General features: G+C 43.5%; 1 long non-coding RNA gene across 2 annotated transcripts; it reads left to right on the forward strand.

Moving 5' to 3' along the window:
* Nucleotides 1-5470: 5470 nt before the first annotated feature.
* LOC107976870 (uncharacterized) lies at nucleotides 5471-13296 on the forward strand. 2 transcript variants are annotated; one of them, XR_001721157.3, is made up of 4 exons: nucleotides 5471-5919; nucleotides 6719-6857; nucleotides 10419-10498; nucleotides 13016-13296. It is a non-coding gene; the product is annotated as an uncharacterized LOC107976870 (long non-coding RNA). The 2 variants fall into 2 exon arrangements; XR_001721156.1 differs by lacking the exon at nucleotides 5471-5919 and having other exon boundaries at nucleotides 6668-6857.
* Nucleotides 13297-17686: the final 4390 nt, after the last annotated feature.

Raw genomic sequence — 17686 nt, forward strand, 5'->3', positions numbered from 1 at the left:
GTGCAGAATCAGCAACAGATATTATGCCCATGAAAAAAAAAGAAAGAAAAAAACAGAGGGTTGAGTATCCCTGGATCCCACAGCTATTAAGCATTAAATAAATGATCCTGGTATTCTGTTTCATTGCTCCTTCTGAACTTTCTCCATTTAATTCTTTCTCAGCCCTTCCTTCTTTTATCCACAATACTGAGATGCCTGCCTTAAACCCTTCAGATAAGTAGGAGACAGAATATAGACATTAGAGTGGATACCTTGAAATATTGGTGACAAAAATCTCCAGTGTCTGAACTCTAACTTTCTTCAAATGAAGAGCTTAAAGTTGTAGTTCAATGTTTTTCTCTTTCACAAGACGAAAGGACCACGCAGAGCTGGAATACTCACTCCCAGCAGCCTCATCAGGGCAGCGGGTGGCCTGGCTACCAATTGCAGGATCATTTACCAAGGCCGCAGGCCCAGGGCCTTCTGGTTACACCAGGATCCACGGGCTGGGGCTCAGTGGTACTGTGTGGATAGTGTGGTTTTGTGATCCACACTGCCATCTTCTGGGGAGTCTCATCAGAGACTGTGGTTCCGTTTTTAGTGTCAAAGCTTTGAGTCAAAGATTGGGGTAGGGGCACTTCTCATTTCAACTGGACCTATTCTAACCAGCTGATGATGGTGTTGATGATGGTGATGGTGATGAGAAGGAGGAGGAGGATGGTGGCGGTGGTGATGAAAAACAGGATTCTGGAGTTTACAGTGGTTCTCACTCTTTTGAAAGCACATCCCATAAAGAGTACAGCTGATCAAACAACAAAAGAAGAAAATACATAAGAGAGCTGCTAATATTTTTAAAAGGTAGAAGTGGACAGAATGGCCTTCAGAGGCAAGTGAAGAAAACTGGAAAATATACACTCTACAGCGACTGGTTCTGGAACGTGGGACCATGAGCACTTAGTGAATTCTCTGTTTTCCAAAGTTTCTACACTAAGCACCTTGCAGGGGGCATTGTTTCAGATGGCAGGCTGCATGAGCTTTAACAAAGTACGAAACAACTGAGACAATAACTCCAGATTTCCAGCCTGGAAAACTCTGAAACAATACATTTTGGTTACTTTTAAGTCAGCCAGATTGTAAGAGAAATGTAGTATTTCACAGTGGGAGAAGCTACAAGCCTGTAATCTAGTTGTTGACAGGGCGTGTTCCGCCTTTCTCTTAGCTCCTGGTGTTACCAGCCTCCTCCTCACTCCAATCACTGCCCCCTCCATCATTAGGTGACATTCTTTTTGTGTGTCTGTCTCTTCTCCTCTTCTAAGGACACCAGGCATATCAGATTAGGGGCCCTCCCTCCTCCAGTATAACCTCATTTTACTTACATTTGTGATGATCCTATTTCCAAATAAGGTCACATTCTGAGGTTCTGGGAAGCACATGGATTTTAGGGGAACACTCTCCAGTACATGGGCTTCGGGTTCTGATCATGGTTTAGCTACTAATTAGCTGTTCAATCTTGAGGCAGCTATTGGCTCTAGGCATCCATTTTCTCATCTGTTAATGTAAAGGAGTTAGCATGTGCCTGGCACAGAGTATACTCAGCAGAAGACAGCTAGTATTTTTGCTTTCACTATCAGAAAAAAAGTTTTCATAAATTTAAAGAGAGAGAAAAAAAGATCATACAGTCCCTGGACCAAAACAGACCATTTAAATAAAGAGAGCTTTGGAAAGCATGATTTCTACCTAACTTTCTTTTTTCCCCGTCACATTACATTTAGCATGTAGTACAAAAATCTAATTTAGCTCAGGAGACACTGGGTTGTAGTTACCAATTGTTTCTGATGAGGTAGATAACATTTGGGTCCATTTCATTCTCCAGGGGAGGCTCAGAAGAGACACACAGCTCTGCCACCTTTTCTACCTGCCTCTCCCTACACTGCGCAAGCTTGTGTTTCCAGAACCAGGTTCATTCTGACTTGATCCCAGGTGTGTCCAAGGCCTTTTGTGTTAGCAGAAGGGAGTGTACAATCCAGCCTCCTCATCAACCTGATTGAACTTCTCTTCATTAACTTTGAGTATTGTGGATTTAGAGATATGTTATTTGAGAAGGCTGTGATATTAACATATTAGAAACCATGAATATTTGGGAATGAATTACTTTTCCAATAAATTAGAGCCCTAAGAGGGCAGGACTTTTCGAAGAGAAAAAGGAAGTTCAAGAAAGTTCCAGAGCCTGACTTGCGGCAGGGCACATTTTCACCTGGGAGAGGTGGTAATGGGGTAACTGAGATCTTCTGAACAGTAACCAACTTGCCACCTGACAAAAAAAGTCCTGAAGGCAACAACTGCGGTATTTCCATGTGCACAGTGTTCCAGGCGCTCGCCTAAAAATGTCCATGTGACTTTGTGTATACATGTGTTTACAGAATGTGTAAATAAATAGGAGCAGAATATGAAACATATGCGTCTGCATTTATAAACTCCGCATCCACTTATGCTAATGAAATTATTTCCATCTGACAACAAACAGTCATTATCTGTGGAGGTGCTATGAATTAGAGGGATTACTGGGATTTTTGTCCTCGCACTTGGAGAAACGGAGTCACGAATGTTTTTACCATAAAAGGCAAGAAACTTGGCTTATGTCAGCACTGAAAACTTTATTGCTTAAGGAGCATATAAGTTGGAAATAAAGTTACCGTCTGAAATTTCTTCAGGACAGAGGAACTTTTAAACTCAAATTCATTTCCATTGCCTGTTGCAATTGACATCTCATGTTTTCATGTATCCATTTTTAGCAAAGTTTTCCAAGCCTACCAGTAAATTGGTGTGCATAAAAATCTCTGCAGAACTTGTTTAAAATGTGTATTTCTGAGCTCCACCTCCAAAGAGTCCAAGGAAGTGAGCCTCAGTGAATGCCAGGAACTGCCCCTCTCAGTCTTAAAACTTGAGAAAGTTACAATTGTCTTATCTGAGTTTCTTTCTCAGGAAACCAATCATCAGACCTCCCAGATAAGCATCAAGGAACGGAAACTCACCAGATTGCAGCATCTGGAAAATGCTGCAGACCCCTCACAGGTCATGACTGCCTAACCCACCACCAGCTTCTTGTGGACCAACTCCTCTTCCTTACCCCTGCCTCATTTCTGTTTTCCCATGCAGGGTCACATTCTTCGCTGCTACATCCACTTTTAATTTGAGTCCGCCAGGGAGATGGATTTGAGGCTGAGCTCCCATCTCTTTAGCTGCAGCACCTGATTTAAGCCTTCTTCCCTGGCAATACTTACTGTCTCAGTGATTGGCTTTCTGTGCAGTGAGCAGCAGGACCTAGACTGAAGCCTTGGTGTTTCAGTCCCAGTGTCTTGCCACAACACACTGAACAGAGAACTACAATCATGTGGATTACATGTGATTTTCATTTTCTTAAATACTGAATCAAGGTTGGGAGCATGCTGTTGTCCTTAGGTGTTCTCAGAGGATAACCCGGGGTAGGGTTGACATTCAGATGCATCTTCTCTTACTTTTGTGGCACTGCCCCCTCGCGCTGCACATGGAGCACAGACCCCATCCACATCCATTGGTGGCTGCACTGCCAAGGCACATCACATCTCCTGGTTATTTAATCACACATACACACACACACACACACACACACTCACTCACCCAAGGCATGGGGTCCTGTTGGTAGTCAGCAACAACAAAACCATTCATACTTCTCCCTCATACATGCACCACGGGCAGAAGCAATGGCCTGTTGTCCTCACGTTTCCTCCTGGTGTTTCTCAATGCGTCATTCCAAGTGAAGGTGTTTGAGAGCTGCATGCCTCCTCCGTCTCTTCCTGTGCTGCAGTGATCTTGGCAGATACTCATTCTACATGGCACAGCTACAGTATGGAAGGGGTCACCCAACTGCATCAGACTTTATAAAGGCACGGTTTCAGGGTTTATTTGTTGCTCCATGTCGCCTGGCCTAACTTGACTTATACATATGCCAAAAGTTGATTCATACTTTGGACAGGGGCATTTTTATCCAGCTATAAAATATCTGCTCATACGCATATGATAGTAATGGCTTTTCCACATCTTAAGCCATTGAGTTTTATGTGCTATCCATAGAGATGTTTTAAAAAGAAATTTTGTGAATAAACTTTTCTACTTTTTCTCCTGGCATAACATTTGTAAATTTGGGATGATTTTATAAGATTCTTGGCAGCAAAGTAAACTACCTGTTTTTAGTATAAGAAGTGGGAGTTTGAATGATGTCTCTATGGATTTGGCAACAAAATTGCATACTGCAAAGCATTATTTTGTGCTTATCCTAAAACCTAAATTGTTCTACTGGAGAGCTCAGAGTTTTCTTGTACAGAAATAAAGCAGAAGTTTGAAAAGGTGTTTTTTTTTTTTTTTTTTTTTTTTTTAGACAGAGTATCACTCTGTCACCTAGGCTGGAGTGCAGTGGCGCACTCTCGGCTCACTGTAACCTCTGCTGCATGGGTTCAAGCTATTCTCCTGCCTCAGCCTCCCGAGTAGCTGGGATTACAGGCAACTGCCACCACGCCTGGTTAATTTTTGTATTTTTAGTGGAGACGGGGTTTCACCATCTTGGCCAGGCTGGTCTTGAACACCTGACCTCGTGATCTACCTGCCTCAGCCTCTCAAGGTGTTGGGATTACAGGCATGAGCCACCATGCCCGGCCGTTTGAAAAGTTGTATAGAAGACAGTACGCTAGGGACTGCATCGAACTTGATTTTCCTTTTTCTGTGTCGTATGTGAAATAATTGTTTGTTTCACCCACTCAGACTCCTTTTGGCATTCACAAGAGATTCTTCCTCACTGCTCGTGTTTGGGATGCTTTTCTGAATTGTAGTTTATGTTATTATGCTCATTCTTCTCTTCATGCCTCAATGAGCCATTTTTACATGCAACTCAATTGTGTAAATTGGGAAAATAAAATAACTGTCTTACCCAGGTCCTCAAGAAAGAGGAGCTGGAGTCCTGATTAGAGAGCTGGTATTTTATATGGGGGGTACAAACCTAGGGCCAAGAGGGTGAGGGAAAACGAGCTGTAAGGCAAGAAAAGATGCTGGTTAGTGTGGCATTGAGAGGTGAAGCCAGCTGGACTTACTGGGTCCAGTGGGGACTTGGAGAACTTTTCTGTCTAGCTAGAGGATTGTAAACGCACCAATCAACACTCTGTAAAAACGCACCAATCAGCGCTCTGTGTCTAGCTAGAGGATTGTAAATGCACCCGTCAGCACTCTGTAAAATGGACCAATCAGCACTCTGTAAAATGAACCAATCAGCAGGACGTGGGCGGGGACAAATAAGGGAATAAAAGCTGGCCACCCCAGCCAGCAAACTGCCTGGGTCCCCTTTCATGGTGTAGAGGCTTTGTTCTTTTGCTCTCCACAGTAAATCTTGCTGCTGCTCACTCTTTGGGTCTGTGCCACCTTTAAGACCTGTAACACTCACTGGGAAGGTTCGCGGCTTCATTCTTGAAGTCAGCTAGGCCAAGAGCCCACTGGAAGGAACCAACTCCGGACACAGCATGACATAGTACTGTATTGGCCACAGCATCACAATGAGTCACCAATGGATGTCTTCTACCTAAGGAGGACTTCTCCAGGAGGGTTATGACTCCACAGAAGAGGTGGAATTTATCTTCCCCACTCCTTCCTGTCTCCTGTATACCAATTGCCAATGTACACCCCCAGATAGCCAAAGGCCTCTCGCTTCTGGGTTGCACCATCTAGCCCCTTGGTGGCTTCTAAGTCTCACTTCTGTCCTCTATTAAATGACCTTCCTTATGGGGTGTTTTGAGGATTAAACAAGTTAATGAATGCAGACAGGGCATGGTGGCTCACGCCTGTAATCCTAGCACTTTGGGAGGCTGAGACAGGTGGATCACCTGAAGTCAGGAGTTCAAGACCAGCCTGGCCAACATGGTAAGACCCTGTCTCTACTAAAAATACAAAAAATTAGCTGGGCATGGTGGTGAATGTCTGTAATCCCAGCTACTTGGGAGGCGGAGGCAGGAAAATCGCTTGAACCTGGGAGGTGGAGGTTGCAGTGAGCCAAGATAGCGCCACTGCACTCCAACCTGAGCGACAGAGTGAGACTCTATCTCAAAAACAACAATAAAAATCCAGATAATGAATGTAAAACCTTAGTCATTATAAGTACTCAAGAAAATAATTGACAAAAGAAAAGATGCTGGGGTCCTGAGTTCCTGGTCATCTATGAGATGAGGCGGAGCTTAGGATCAGCCACAGAGGAGCAGAGGAGACATCTGGGTATGGTGACAGACTTGGAACCATATCCAATATTTATGTGCAGCTATTTCAACCAAATTTATGAGAGTGGAGGGAAAGGATAGGATCCAAAAATGCTTCTGCAGCAATAATAATAAGCAAAAATTAAGTAACTTTGGATGCAAAAGACTCACTCTGCAGTGGCCAAGTCCAGTTGCTTATAATGGCCTCCTCAGGAAAATATCTATTTCAACAATGTTCCAGGAATGCAGAGAATGCTGGAAATCATTTATTCCAGCTTATTTCTGCCCTTTCTCATGAGGAATGGGGGTAAATATGTAGACCAAGAGCAAAAGTTCACAACTGCATCTGTTGTCTCACTGGGGCAGATTTGTTCCTTTAAATCTGGGAGGTAAAAAAATCCAAGTTCCAAAAGCTGGCTTTCAACTTTCCCCCACAGGGAATTCACTTATTTTGAATGGCACGGTTACAGGTTTCACTACAGAGTGGCAACCCCACTTCATCTCAGCCAAGAAACTCACGTTCAAGAAAAAACATCCAAGGCCTGCGGAGAACAGATCTAACGCCAACACAGTCAAATTAAACCCTGAAGCCAAAACATCTAAAAATAGGTATTCTCATATTGCTCGTTACTTTTTTTCATGGCATACAATGGAATACCTTAATTCTCTGGTGACTCTGTTAAGGACACAGATTTCATTCAGCAAATATTCCCTGAGACTTCGGGTGGGGTCACAGGCCTTAACATGTAAGCATTGTGTGAGCTTCCTGAACTCGAGGACCTTGCAGTTTAGGTGAAAATATGTGACAATTAACAAATACAGTAGTGAAAAGACTGTTCTAAGGCAGCATGTGATTCTGGATGAATGAGTGAAAGAGATAGCCGAGGGCTCCAAATTTAAGAGAAAGGGCCCTGTGGGCTGGACAAATCCGTGAAGATTAGACTTAAGGCAAATTTTGAAAAGGATGAAAAGGATTTGGCTAGAGAGAAGGGGCTGAGGGAAGCAGACAGTCTAGGCCAAGGCAATGTTATGGGTAAAGATGGAGGGAAAATATGCATGCCATAGTCCAGGGGCAGAGTGGGAAATAATAATAGCAAAAGTTTATTGAGCACCTACTGTCCATTTGGAGGTGCTAAGCCGTTCAACATTATTGTCTCATTTAATGCTCAAAATATCCCCACAAATGAGGCATTCTTTCATCCAGGCAGGAGTGCAATGGCACCATCTCAACTCACTGCAACCTCCGCCTCCGGGGTTCAAGCGATTTTCCTGCCTCGGCCTACTGAGTAGCTGGGATTACAGGTGCCTGCCAAGACACCCGGCTAATTTTTGTCTTTTTTGTAGATACAGGGTTTCGCTATGTTGGTCAAGCTGTTATCGAAGTCCTGACCTCAGGTGATCTACCCACCTCGGCCTCCCAAAGTGCTGGGAAGACAGGCATGAGCCACTGTGCCCGGCCAAAAGAGGCATTCTTTTTTTTTTTTTTTTTGAGATGGAGTCTCACTCTGTCGCCCAGGCTGGCGTGCAGTGGTGCAGTCTTGGCTCACTGCAACCTCCGTGTCCCAGGTTCAAGCAATTCTCCTGCCTCAGCCTCCCGAATAGCTGGGACTACAGGCGCCCACCACCACACCTGGCTAATTTTTTGTATTTTTAGTAGAGACGGGGTTTCACCGTGTTAGCCAGGACGATCTTGATCTCCTGACCTGGTGATCTGCCTGCCTCGGCCTTCCAAAGTGCTGTGATTACAGGTGTGAGCCACTGCGCCTGGCCCAAAAGAGTGACTAGCCCAAGGTCAGAGCAGGGCAGTGATTTGAACTCACAATGCAGGTTCAGGTCAGACTGTGAGAAGCCTCACTGGCTGTTTGTGTGGGGTAACCCATGCAGAAATAATACAAAGAAAAAGGAGACTCAGGAGCCCGGGCGCGGTGGCTCACGCCTGTAATCCCAACAATTTGGGAGGCTGAGGTGAGCAGATCAGTTGAGGTCAGGAGTTCGAGACCAGCCTGGCCAATATGGTGAAACCCCATCTCTATTAAAAATACAAAAATTAGCCAGGTGTGGTGGCATGCGCCTGTAATCCCAGCTACTTGGGAAGCTGAAGTAGGAGAATCACTTGAACCTGGGAGGCGGAGGTTGCAGTGAGCCGAGATCGTGCCATTGCACTCCAGCCTGGGTGACAAAGTTAGACTCTGCCTCAAAACAAAACAAGACAAGACAAAACAAAACAAAACAAAACTCAACTTTTATTTTAAGTTCAGAGATACAAGTGCAGGTTTGTTACGTAGGTAAACTCGTATTATGGGGGTTGGTCACACAGATTATTTCATCACCCAGGTATTAAGCCCAGTAACCGATAGTTATCTTTTCTGCTCCTCCCCCTCCTCCCACCCTCCAACCTCAAGTAGACTTCAGTGTCTGTTGTTTCCATCTTTGTGTCCATAAGTTCTCATCATTTAGCTCCTACTTCTAAGTGAGAACATGCAGTATTTGGTTTTCTGTTCCTGTGTTAATTTGCAAAGGATAATGGCCTCCAGCTCCATCCATGTTCCCGCAAGACATGACCTCGTTCTTTTTTATGGCTGCATTCTTAAACATTTTATCACCCCAAGGAGAAATTCCATACCCATTAGCTGTAATTTCATTCCTTCTGCCCTCAGCCCTTGGCAACTATTAATCTACTTTCTGTCTCTATGGATTTGTCTATTTTTGATATTTTATATAAATGGTATCATACAATACGTGGCTATTAGCCTAACATAGTGTTGTCAAGCTTTCTCCATATTGTAACATTTCTTTTTATTGATGAATAGTATTCCATTTGTTCAGCCATTCATGGACATTTGTGTTGTTTCCACTCCTTGGCTATTTAGAATAATGCTTCAATGAACATTTTTGTATAAGTTTTTGAGTGGACACGTTTTCAGTTCTCTGGGGTATATACCTAGGAGTGGAATTACTAGGCCATATGGGCACTCTGTTTAACTTTTTGAGGAACTGCCAGACTGTTTTCCAAAGCAGCTGTACCATTTTATATATCCACCAGCAGTGTATGAGGTTTCCAATTTTCTCCACATCCTTGCCAACACTTATTATTGTCTGTCTTTTAAAATTATGGTTATCCTACTAGGTAGGAAGTAGTATCTCATTGTAGTTCTGATTTTCATTCCCCTAATGGCTCATGATGTTGAATATCTTTCTTTGTGCTTACTGGCCATTGTATATCCTCCTTGCAGAAATGTCTACTCAAATTCTTTGCTCATTTTTATTGCCCTTTTATTGTTTAGTGGAGTTCTTCATATATTCTAGAAACAAGTTATTTATCAGATATATGATTTACAAATATTTTCTCCCATTCTGTGTATTTTTTTCACTTTTTATTAGTGTTCTTTGCCGCACAAAATGTTTAATTTTTTTTTTTTGAGACAGAGTCTTGCTCTGTTGCCCAGGCTGGAGTGCAGTGGCACGATCTTGGCTCACTGCAACCTGTGCCTCCCAAATTCAAGCAATTTTCCTGCCTCAGCCTCCCAAGTAGCTGGGATTACAGGCGTGTGCCACCACACCTGGCTAATTTTTATATTTTTAGTAGAGAGAGGGTTTCACCATGTTGACCAGGCTGGTCTTGAACTCCTGACCTCAGGTGATCCACCCGCCTTGGCTTCCCAAAGTGCTAGGATTACAGGCGTGAGCCACCATACCTGGCCAAAATTTTAAAATTTTGATGAAGTTCAATTTGTTTATTTTTAATTGCTAGTGCTTTTGGTGTCACAGCTAAGACACTATTGCCTAAGTTAAAGTCACAAAGATTCACATCTATATTTTTCTCTAAGAGTTTTATAGTTTTAGCTCTAAATGTAATTTAGGTCTTTGACACATTTTGAATTTTTTTTTGTATGTGGTGTGAGGTGGGGGGTTCAACTTTTTTATTTTGCATATGGATGTGTGTGGTTTCCCCAGCATCCTTACTTTAAAAGACTCTTCTTTCCTCATTGAATTGTCTTATCACCATTGTTGAAAATAAATTAATCCTGAAAGTAATGGTTTATTTCTGGACTCTCAATTTTATTCCATTTATCACTATGTCTATCCTTACAATAGCACCACATCATCTTGATTACTATAGCTTTAGAGTGGAAATGTGAGTCCTTCTACTTTGTTCTTTTTCTTTTTCAGGCCTGTTTTGTGTATTCTGGGTCGCTTGCATTTCCATATGAATTTTAAGATCAACTTTCCAACTTCTGCATAGAAAGCAGGTAGGCTTTTGTTAGGGATTATGTTGACTAATTTGAGGAGGATTATCATCTTAATGATATTATCCTCCAATCTATGAACATGGCATGTCTTTCTATTTAATTCTTCTTTAGTTTCTTCCAAAAATATTATATAGTTTTCAGTAAACAAGACTCACACTTTTTATTTTTTCTTCTTTTTTGAGACGGAGTCTCACTCTGTTGCCCAGGCTGGAGTGCAGTGGTGCGATCTCGGCTCACTGCAAACTCCGCCCTCCAGGTTCACGCCATTCTCCAGCCTCAGCCTCCCGAGTAGCTGGGACTACAGGTGCCCGCCACCACGCTTGGCTAATATTTTTTTCTTTTGAAATGGAGTCTCGCTCTGTCGCCCAGGATGGAGTGCAGTGGTGTGATCTCGGCTCACTGCAAGCTCTGCCTCCCAGGTTCACGCCATTCTCCTGCCTCAGCCTCCCAAGTAGCTGGGACTACAGGCGTCTGCCACCGCTCCTGGCTAATTTTTTTTGTATTTTTGGTAGAGACGGGGTTTCACCGTGGTCTCGATCTCCTGACCTTGTGATCTGCCCGCCTCGTCCTCCCAAAGTGCTGGGATTACAGGCGTTAGCCACCATGCCCGGCCATTGGCTAATTTTTTGTATTTTCAGTAGAGACGGGGTTTCACTGTGTTAACCAGGAGGGTCTTGATCTCCTGACCTCGTTATCCGCCTGCCTCAGCCACCCAAAGTGCTGGGAGTACAGGTGTGAGCCACCATGCCCGGCCAAGACTCACATTTCTTTTGTTAAATTTATTCAATATCTCATTCTTTTTGATGTTATTGTTAATTGAATTGAATTGTTTTCTTAATTTCTTTCTTTCCTTTTTTTTTTTTGTTTTTTTTTGGTGAGACGGAGATTTACTCTTGTTGCCCAGGCTGCAGTGCAATGGCGCGATCTTGGCTCACCACATCCTCCGCCTCCCAGGTTCAAGCGATTTCCTGCCTCAGCCTCCCGAGTAGCTGGGATTACAGGCGTGTGTCACCATGCCCGGCTAATTTTGTATTTTTAGTAGAGATGGGGTTTCACCATGTTGCCCAGGCTGATCTCGAACTCCTGACTTCAGCTGATCCGCCCACCTCAGCCTCCCAAAGTGCTCGGATTACAGGCGTGAACCACCGCGCCCAGCCCCCCATCTCTACTAAAAAATACAAAAAATTAGCTGGGCATGGTGGCAGGCGCCTGTAATCCCAGCTACTCCAGAGGCTGAGGCAGGGGAATCGCTTGAACCCGGGAGTCAGCGGTTGCAGTGCGCCGAGATCGCACCACTGCACTCCAGCCTGGGCGACAGAGCTAGACTCCGCCTCAAAAAAAAAAAAAAAAAAAAAATTAGACACAACTCCAGGAAAGCAGGGAAGATCCCAAACTGACTACTAACATGATTCCATGGCTTGGCAGAAGAGAAGCTTAAGAGAAAATTGTTAAAAAAAAATAAAACCAGAACAATTAGTCAAGAAAAAGAAATAAAGGGAACCCAGATTGGTAAGGAAGAAGCAAAATTCTTTGCATCTGCAGATGACATGGTTTTGCATATAGAAAATCCAAAGAACACACAAAGACAAACCAAAAAAACCTATTAGAGCTAGTAACAAGTACAAGTTTGCAGGATACAGGATCAATGTACAAAAACCAATTACATTTCTATTGGAGTAGAGACGAGATTGCACCACTGCACTCCAGCCTGGGCAACAGAGCAAGACTCTTGTCTCCAAAAAAAAAAAGCACTTTGGGAGGCTGAGGCGGGCAGATCACAAAGTTAGGAGATCGAGACCATCCTGGCTAACCGGTGAAACCCCGTCTCTACTGAAAATACAAAAACAAAAACAAAAAAATTAGCCAGGCGAGGTGGCGGGCGCCTGTAGTCCTAGCTACTCGGGAGGCTGAGGCGGGAGAATGGCGTGAGCCCGGGGGGCGGAGCTTGCAGTGAGCCGAGATTGCGCCACTGCACTCCAGCCTGGGCGACAGAGCGAGACTCCATCTCAAAAAAAAAAAAAAAAAAAAAAAAGGAAAAAGAAAAAAAAAGTGACAGAAAAAACGCTCTCTGCAGAGGAGAGAGGATTCCGAGTGGATTGCGGGGTTACAGCTGAGTTCAAAAGCTTTTATCAGAAACTCTTATCTCTAGCAGTTTGAGTCACTTCTCTTATCAGTAAAGCTGTCTGTGCAATTCCCCTTCTGTTACGCAGCTGTGGGTATGTCTCTAGGCCATCACGAATTCTGCTTTTCTAGTTTGTATTAACTGTGGGTTTGTTTTAGGTAAGCCCTCTCCCCATCTGTGCAAGTTTCCACCATATATATGCCTGAAAAAAGGGAAGAAACTTTTTTCCTGGGAGCTCACTAAGTTGCTTATCTGTGCGCAGGTGCAGCTTGAGGTTTTTTTTTTTTTTCCCCCAAGGTTGTTTCATTTTTGCCTGTTGCTGTAACTTTTCAGGCAGGCTGCTTCTGCAGTCTGCATTTTCCCCAACTGATTTTTTCCTTTCCTTCTTCTCACAGTGGCTCTCGTCTGGGGTGACTTTGCCTCCCTGGAGATGTTTGGCAATAATATTTGGAGACATTTTGGTTCACACAACTGGAGGGCCGTGGATGCTACTGGCACCTAGTGGTAGAGCCCAGGGAAGCTGCTAAACATTCTGCACTGAACAGGACATCCCCACAACAAATGAATTATTAGGTCTAACGTCAATAGGGTGGAGGTTGAGAAATCCTGCTATAAATCTCGTTTAAATCCCTGAGGATGTGGGCTTTTGAAATAATAATAAATAATTTTAATTTGATTTTCTGTGGTTATATTGCCATCCCTGGGACATGGAGGCAGAAGGTCTATTTGATTAGGGAAGGGCAGGGAGCAGGAGAAAATATCAAAGAGCATCTCAGTCGAGTGCCACACAGCAATGAAAATGAATGAGCCATAGACACACACGCCACACAACAACCAGATAACCTTGAACAAAAGAATATACAGCATGCGTTCATGTACATAAAGTTCAAAAACAGGCACAACTACTTTACTGAGGAGATTATAGCTGGACAGTAACACTACCAAGAAAAGCAAGGATATTATTGCCATAAAAGTCAGGGTAATGATTACCTCTGGGTGGGGAGTCGGAAAAAGGATACCAGGAGACTGGCATCATTCCATTCCTTGAACTTTTCATTTTCCTTTAAATGGTGCATTTTGTTTTATGAACTTCCACGTATGTGTCACAATTAAAATATAAAAAAGGGGGACATTAGTCAACATTCAAAAATCTCATCCTCCTAAAACAGAAAGAGTCCCTAAGTGGAAAAACAGGTGAATTACTTTTCTTTTCTTTCTTTTTTTTTTTTTTTTTTTGAGACAGAGTTTAGGTCTTTCACCTAGGCTGGAGTGAAGTGGTGCCATCTTGGCTCACTGCAAACTTTGCCCCCTGTGTTCAAGTGATTCTCAAGCCTCAGCCTCCTGAGTACCTGGGATTACAGGCACCCACCACCACGCCGGGATAATTTTGTATTTTTAGTAGAGACAGGGTTTCTCCATGTTGGTCAGGCTGGTCTCAAACTCCCGACCTCAAGTGATTCACCTGCCTCAGCCTCCCAAAGTGCTGCGATTATAGGTGTGAGCCACTACGCCCAGCCAAACAAGTAAATTTCAAACGAAGTCTGGGGTTTAGTTAAGTCATGTACCAGTCGTAATCTCCTAGTTTTGACACATGTACTACGGTGATGTAAGATGTTCACAACTGGGGAAACGGGGAGGGGGGAAAGGTCTCTCTAAATTATCTTTGCAATGTAGACCTAAAATTCGTTCAAAATTAAAAGTTTCTTTAAAAACAAGTCTCTAACACATTTCTAAATGTTTCCCTCTAACCTTTGATCTTTTTCTCAGCTTTCACTTTATCAACTTTTGATGATATGAGTAACAACGCTGGGAATAACAGCAGCTAATGCTTAAAGCAAGGCTAGACCCACAGGCTGTGCTTCTGCTGTTGCTATTATGGAGGATTGGGGAAGTGCAGCAAAGTCTGAAGAAACAGAAAAAACAGCTACTCAGATGCAGTCACTATTTCACTGAGGCATGTTGCCGTCCTGTTTTGATTTCTTTGTACATTTTAATTTGGCTTACACCATTTTGTAACCTGATTTTAAAAAAACTCTAAACATCGCCGGGCGCGGTGGCTCATGCCTGTAATCCCAGCACTTTGGAAGGCCGAGGCGGGTGGATCACGAGGTCAGGAGATCGAGACCATCCTGGCTGACACGGTGAAACCCCGTCTCTACTAAAAATACCAAAAATTAGCCAGGCGTGGTGGCGGTTGCCTGTAGTCCCAGCTACTCGGGAGGCTGAGGCAGGAGAATGGCGTGAACTCGGGAGGCGGAGCTTGCAGTGAGCTGAGATCACACCACTGTACTCCAGCCTGGGCGACAGACTGAGACTCCGTCTCAAAAAAAAAAGAAAGAAAGAAAGTAAATTAGACCAAGGTAGGAGGACAGAACATTTTTCTTTTTGTTTCTCCCACTTGACCATCTCAGGATTCTGTGCGTTCTCATTTTGGCAAAATTCATCAGGATATGGTATTGGCTCAATGTTACTCCTGCCTCGGGCAGCAGAGATGTATATGGCACCAACTCAGCAGCCAGCAGGAAAAGCCGTCTGCCCCACCTCACTCCTGCACAATCGCTCCTGGGGGCATCACTACAGTACTGCCCGTGTTCAGTGTCCAGCTGAGAAGCACATCAGAGCCCACCCTGTCTGTTCAATGATCCTGTTTATTTGACCCTTATGACAAAAAGCGTGGAGGGGGCAAAATTCTGTCGCCCACAGCAAAATGTGGCATTTCCCTGGACATTGGAGTCTAGAACTTGGTAATTTAAGTTTGATTTATTTAATTTTGAATGTCACCCAGACACCCACATTGGTACAAACGTCATGGCAGGGTCAAGGGTCCCAGGTTGTTCAACAGCCACATCATCAGCTTTTTGCAAGAGCGGCTGACAACAACAGCGATTTCCCCATATGCAGGCTCAGGTCCGGCCCGACGGGGCTCCAGAGGCCTTACCTGCATCTGAACCTTGTGCTCTAAATTGAGCACCACACATTTCACAGCCCAGAAATCAGCTGATTCAGCTTTGTTGGAGTCTCTGGACTCGACCTTTCTCCTATAATCTCTAAGCTTGTTTTTAATAAATGTTTAACTTCTTGATTAATTTCAGTGATTTCTGAGGGTCATTTTTCACAGCTCAGATAATGCATTCTAAATGCTTGCTGGGCTGTCCGCTCACTCAAAACTGTAAACGCTTCAGATTGCTTTTTGTCTCCCTAATACTCTCCCTTATGTGGGAATGAAATTCAGTCTTTATTCTTTCTGCCATCTGCATAATTGCCAGCATTTAAAGATGCTTGCTTCTCTCTTTCATAGCCACTGGGAAAAAAGTGTTTGTTCGACCTTCGCTAAATTCGTATTTTTCTGGTGTCTTATGCTCATTTCTTGAAAAGTGGCATATAATTAATTCTTAAATGTTGATTTTTTCACTATACTGCCTTTTCTTCAGCAATTTACCTGTTTTTCATTTTCTTCCTCCCCATCCACTTATCCCAGGGAGAAAACTTTTCATCCACATCTTTATTCCATTTGCTTTTTAAAAAGCTTTCTGGTTCTTTGGAAGAAGCAAATGTGATCTGCTGCCCTAGAACCCAAGTGGTCTCCTTTGTCATTTTGTTTGAGCTCCGTGGGTCACATTCCCCATCCTCTGTTCCTGGGTATTGGACTTCGTGGCGCCACATAGTCCTGTAATGGAACCACACTTAAAAGCCGGTGGATTCCTCAGAGTATGACTGCTCTCATGCAGTCCCATTACCAGCATTTGTCAGTACAGGACTGAGACAGCAAAGCTACCAGGAGGATATCTGAAAGTGGCAGGAAAGACCAGGATGAGTGGGTTTTCTCCCAGTGTTTCTTTCCCCTCTGGCCATACCACAAACAGCCTTCTTTCCTTTTCTTTTTTCCATCTCCCTCCTTCTTACCATGTTGCCTTGTCTTATAATAGCACGTGCTTTAAACTTGCTATTGTATGCCCTGTGATATGATTTTTCAATCACTTATACACAGCATTTTAAAAACATAAGTTGAAGAATGCTGTACATACTGGTGGACACTTGTTTTTTTCGCAGAAATCTTTAATTTCAAGATGATTCCAATCTCTCTCTGTTCTTTTACAGAAATGTTATCAGACAGTATATTACTATTTTCACTTAACAATATGTAGACATCATGTTTCCATGCTTATAATCTCCCTTAAAATGATTTTTAAGAGGCCTAATTTTCTACTTTGGGACCTGTCGTCTGTGTCAGTAACTCCTGTCTGCATCCCGCGATGTGCTATGTGGTTCCCGGGTGCTTCATCTACATTTGTGGCTGCACTAGAATTAAATCAACTCACTTCAATGGAAAAAGTCAAATGGTAGATTTGAAGAGTCAGAGTTGGGATTTAGAGAGATTGTAAGTTCTGCAGTCCAAAGGCACCCAAGATTTTTTAGTTTCTTGTTTCTGTTTGTTATTGCTTAATCTCTTTGGAACAAGCAGAATTATTTTCTAACCTCTCATCAGAGTGGGGGTGGGTGTTCCTGTCACACAGGGAAGAGCAGAACCCATCCTCAGGCTCAGCATTGGCACATCATTTGGGTTTTCATCTCTGAGTTGATTGAGGCATGGACCTAGTTGGAAGGCTGGTGATTGAATGAGACAGTCTCTCGAGGCCTTTGCAACCCCATTGGGGTTTTTTGTTTGTTTGTTTTTTGTTTTTGAGAGGGAGTTTCGCTCTTTTCGCCCAGGCTGGCATGTAATGACGCGATCTTGGCTCACTGTCACCTCTGCCTTGCAGGTTCAAGCGATTCTCCTGCCTCAGCCAGCTAAGTAGCTGGGATTACAGGTACCCACCACCATGCCCGGCTAATGTTTTTGTATTTTTAGTAGAAACAGGGTTTCACCATGTTGACCAGACTGGTCTCAAACTCCTAACCTCAGGTGATCCACCTGCCTTGGCCTCCCAAAGTTCTGGGATTACAGGCATGATCCACCGCACCCATCCCAACCCTGTGGTTTTATAATTCCATGGTAATGTTAGGATGACTATCTTACGCCTACTTTAAGATAAAACTCAGAAGATGGTGGAGACGTAAATTGAAGA

This window comes from Pan troglodytes, chromosome 11 (assembly GCF_028858775.2).
Source record: "Pan troglodytes isolate AG18354 chromosome 11, NHGRI_mPanTro3-v2.0_pri, whole genome shotgun sequence".
NCBI lineage: Eukaryota > Metazoa > Chordata > Mammalia > Primates > Hominidae > Pan > Pan troglodytes.